This window comes from Pinus tabuliformis, chromosome 3_2, assembly GCF_031772625.1.
Source record: "Pinus tabuliformis cultivar Carrire ecotype Pingquan chromosome 3_2, CPIR1, whole genome shotgun sequence".
NCBI classification, from domain to species: domain Eukaryota; kingdom Viridiplantae; phylum Streptophyta; class Pinopsida; order Pinales; family Pinaceae; genus Pinus; species Pinus tabuliformis.
In genome coordinates, this window is record NC_142302.1 from 1,143,225,431 (window position 1) to 1,143,230,963 (window position 5,533).

A 5,533-nucleotide genomic window follows, 5' to 3' on the forward strand; every position below is an offset into this window, starting at 1 on the left:
CTGAGATAGTTTCGGGTGTCAATGTGAAGGTGACCCCGGCCAAGATAGACTAACCTCCATGTGGATGAAGCACAAAAATATGGGCCAAATCATGATGAATTCTAACATTAGCCACCCTTTGACAAAATTCAAAACATGCTAGGTGCTGGAAACATGACATAGAAAGAGGGCATGCCTGCAATTCAGTGAGAGTGTTTGGCTCATCCCTAACATGTTTTCCACTCTTGTGATGTCTCCTGGGAGCCTATTCTTCCGGGGATGTATCACTTTGAGTCTCCACCTCATACTTTGATGAACCCTCAGATGCCATGACTGCTGTTTATGTACTGCGCTTGGGCTGCCCTTTGATGATGGTGAAGCTGGGTGTTGTTTTTGTGATATCTGCCACCAAGGGGAACAATGAAACAAAGGGAGTATTAGGAGGGGAGTAATGTGATGGGAATAGGGGTTATGGGGAGAAATTTGTTTAGGGATATGTAGGGGGTTTGGGTATTTGATAGGGTAGGTTTTTTGGGGTTTTAATGAGGTAGGGTTTGGTGTTTGTATTGACCAAATAGTGGAGGGATAAGGAATATGAGTTTAGTAGTATTTTAGGGTAGTGGGAATAGGAAACAATAGCATAGGGGGATAAGGAAAAATGGTAAGGAAGGAAAATGGAACCTTGGCATCAACACCACACTTATATAACCCTACCAACAATGACTTTTTGGTATTTTCTTGTGGTTGATTTTATGAGTTTTTGTTGCATTCAATGATAGGCATAAAACCACCATATCATTTATGAAATTTGATAAACAAGTGATGTTACAGAGCCTACCTTGCAATTTGGTGGGCTTCACAAAATATTTGAGGAAGTTTGGCAAGGTTCTGAGCGCTTTGTCTGTGTGCGCCGTGTGCAAAACCCAGTGCGCCGCACCCTTGGTGTGCGCTGTGCCAGTTAGAAAAATACATTGTGGGCTGGCTCTGTGTGCGCCGCGCCCTCTGTGTGCGCTGCTCCCCTGTCTATATGCGTCGCACCCTGAAATTGCCTCCAATCTTGCTCTAAAACGCACGATGCACACTCAAACAGTTTGAAATGTTTCCCCAAGCACTTGGTTTGGACAATGACTTCGATTTTGGTGGAAAAATATATTTAAAGACTTGAAAGTCATGGGTTACATCTTTGCTTTTCAAAAACCCATTTTTCTAATGTTATGTTTTGACACTTTTTCCCTGATTTAAAGCAACACTGATTTTCACTTTCCCTTTGAAATTTTAGCTCAAATGATGAAATTTTCGGCACTCTTTGTAGGGATTGCATGACAGGGCATTTGGCCATGGAAACCATGATTGCACCTGAAGAAATCAACTGAAGACTTTTTTGGAAATTTTATTACCAATGACACTGTTTGACTTTTCCTCAAAACAGAGTTTTGAAGAATAGTCGTAGTTTATTAGTATGACGATGAAACTCTCTGAATCATTACTTTGTAAGGGCATCACTCTGGCCTGCATGGCTTTACTGGACATATTTAAAGACCAAATTGATTAATCCCTAGACCTAATTATCAAAAATGACTTTTGTCCATTAAAGGACTAGACCTTGACTGTCATGGAATTTGGTGATCATTGACAAAAGACCAAAGCCAGCAAGAGCCAGACATGAGGGGAAATGACTAGCATGACCTTTTCCATCAGATTATGGCATGCCCCTATCGGAATGCAGCTGAGTGAATGGAGCAAGACACCTAAAAATGAAATGCATAAAGAGTTTTGATCTCTGATGGAGGACTGACCAGACCGACTCTAACACAAGCCACCTACCACATCACCAAAAGGGATTATCTTTCACACACACATGAAAAAAGAGAAAAAGAAAAACAAATTTATTTTATTCATTTACATGCACAACAGTAGAAGGTTTTATGGTTTGAATCTGCATGCTTAGGATAGTAGGATTGTATACATGTTAAATTCAAATTATTTTGAAGCAAAACCTCTTAGCAGTTAGTTAGAAAATGGTGTGTTTTAGTATTTGATTTGAGTCTCTTTCCTTGTACTTTATTTCTCTCAATAGGTTAAGGTTCCATTTCAGACATTTCATTTTCTGCAATTAGTTTAGGATTTGACTTCAGTACATGTACTTCGTTACATCATGATAGCAAAGGAAGGACACATTATATGTTGCACATATAATGCCGATACCTCTTAAGTTTGTATGAACCCTGGGTTGATAATTAAAGTCGGTAGCCTTGGGAGTTTCAATATTCTTTTTGCAATACCGAGGCTCATCACGTTTTGGTATCGTTGCTGGGGAGGTGTCAAAGTATGCATTTTTTTCTTCCCTAGTTGATTAATTTCTTTTTACTTTATGAAAAACCAAAAATAATTGCGTTAGGCATATTTCATTTAAAAATAGAAAAATGCATTACATTAGTGTTTTCATTCAATCATAAAAACAAAATAAAACCTCCAACACCAACCCACACCCCCATTTGATCATGTGGTACAGTAAGAGCCACATCATCATTCACTTTTGCAGGTAGAAGAAGAAGATGGAAAAGAATGTAGAAGAAATGGATGGAGATTATGACAATGAGGAAGATCCTCTCAGATTTCCCATTCAAGATACTGATGGTAGTGTGCACATGAAGAACATCCCTCCATCTTTTCTTCCAAAATTTCATGGTCTAAGGTCAGAGGATTCAGAAACCTTTCTCTTGGAATTTGAATTTGTTTGTAGATCTTATGGTTACTTATCAAAAACTCAAAAACTGAGATTATTTTCTGCAACATTGAAGGATAGAGTTCTTAAATGGCTCATGAGTTTGGGGACTAATTCAATAAGATCATGGAATGATATGCAAAAGTTATTTCTAGAAAAATATAAAGATCATGATCTTAAAGAAGATATATTTAGAATGAATCAAAGAGAAGATGAGAGTCTAGAGGATCTAATAGAGAGGTTCATGTATAATGTTAATAGGGGAAAACTACATCATTTAGGATCTGACACACTAAAAACCCTCTTACTTACAACAATTAGGGATGAATGGATTGATCTCCTTAATCTCATGAGTAGAGCTAATATATCTCAATTATCATTTGAGGAAATTTGTGAAACATGCAAACACATATCAAGAGGAAAAGCAAGAGTAGGTAAATCAACATTAAGATCGGTAAGTCAAGCTAAACTTGGAAATTTTTTTGATGATTTTAAAATAGAAATTCTTAGCAATCTAACAAAACAAGTAGAAATGTTAAGAATGCAAGATGAAGGAAAAGAAAATGTTGATATTTGTGTTGCAAAATCACATGATGTTAAACATTGTCCATCATTACCAAGGATGAAGGAAGTTAACCAAAAGGACAATGGAGCAAGTCAATTGACAATGCAACAATGTTTTGTAGCTCTAAGAGGTCCATGGCAACCTATTCAACCTCATATGATGCAAGAGCCTAATTCAGAATTTCAAGCTTATGCACATTCACATCAAAGTAATTGGAACACACCCTTTCCTTGGCAACATTGGCCATCTCAACCCCAAAACTGATCTTGGCAACAAGGTTGGCAAGGAACTTATGGGAGCCATCCACAATATCCTCAGTATTTTCCTCAATATCCTCCATACCCAACTCCATGTTATCCTTACCATTCACCTCCACCACAACCATAACCCCAACCACATCCATTTCAAATATCCACTCCCACTCAACTACGTGTACTACCATTTCCAAACCCACACATTGAAGTAGCTCAGCCCACTTACAATGCTGAGGTACAACACTTCCAAACATCTCCTCTTGAGTTCAATGGTATTCACCATAGCTCAGGAAGAGTATTACGAAAAAGAGATTATCTTGATATCATTGAAGGACCACATCCAGAAGAAGAAGATTCAAATGGGAAGACCACAGAATCATGGGCTGCACTTCATGAAGAGAAGACATCAAAATTAGAGATCGAGAGAGCTCCCTCATGGTAACCATCAATTCCTCCATGTATTCAAGAGAAAAATCAACAAAAAGATGAAGATTTGAAGGTATTGGTAGAAGAAGACATGAAGAATGATCCAGATAAGCAATCAAACCAAGGACATGAAAATTATATTGAGATTTGGTTCGAGACAGTCACTAAGTTGCAACAACGCTCTCTTCTTCAATTTCACTAGATATCATCAAAGTCAAAGAATTTGATCACTCAAATCCAAGTGCATGTCAAAGCATACATTTCAAGCCTTTGCATCATTTTGTCTATCATCTCAATGTGCACATGGCTCCATTGGAAGTATTCTTATACTTAAAAGTGATTTTTCTTTTCAAGTAGGGTAAGGTAGAAAAAAAAGAAAAATAAGAGAAAAAAATAAAAATTTCAGGTGAAAACCTCCTTTGAGGCCCCTTAGATTGGCTCATTGATTGTAAACCTCCATGAGGTGGTCAATGGGTTGGGGAAAAAAGAAGAGAAAAAAGAAAATATCCTAGGTGAAAACCTCCTTTGAGGCACCTAGGCAGACCTACTAGTTGAAAACCTCATTGAGGCAGCTAGTAGGCCTAGAAGAAAAAAAAGAAAAAAAAGAAGAGAAATCCTTGATCCATGCATCTCTTTGATGAATGCATGTACTCTCCAACATTTGCAAGCAACAAGAACAAGTTGGTACCAAAAGGAAAATTGGTCAAGCCTAGTCAAAAGAAGTCAAATTTTGACTTTCTTATCCTTGCTCAAATGCTCCAACAAGGCCAAGGCCCTGCTAATCCATCACCCTCATCTATTTTCACCATCCACCCATCATTCTCAAGCTTCTATCGTTCAGTTTGTTTGTTTTCCTAAAAAACTACAGGATGCTCTGTTTTACTACAGGATATAAAAATACATAGAGAAAAAATTTGGTTTTTCCATAACATGAAAATCATGCATCCATTTTCCAAGTTGTTTCAAGGGGAGATGCATATGGATGATGGTGACATGCTCAAGAAATTTAAGCAAATTCCAGTGCACAATTTTTGATAAATCAGCCTCCATCGCCTATAACCATTTTTGCAGTTTATCGATATCTGTGCATCCATTTAAAACACAGTTTCAAGGGAGATGCATATGGATGATGGTAAAAGTCCAAAGCAATTTCAACAAATTCTAGTTCATGGTTTCTAAGAAATCGACCTCCATCACCTTTAGCCATTTTTAGTTTTTCTCGAGATCCATGCATCCATTTACCGTTTTTGTTTATGGGGAGGTGTATAATGAGGATGGAAACGTGCTCAAAAAGTTTCAGGTCAATCTATTCTACCATTTGGGAGATATGGACAAAACAAGTCACTGTCCTCAAAACCTACAGGATTCCCGGGGATCCTACAGGGTACAGAACAACACTTACAGGATTGGCAGTGAGTAGTTTTCAAAGGGAAAAACAGAGGTTGGCTTCATCAAGCAGTGATAAGGAGTAAGAATTTATCAACACCCTTTTATACTAGAGATATTCCCAAGGCACAATTGGATGGGTTTCTTTGAAAAATTGAGGGGATATGATGATGAAGTAGCCAGATATTTGTAGTCGGC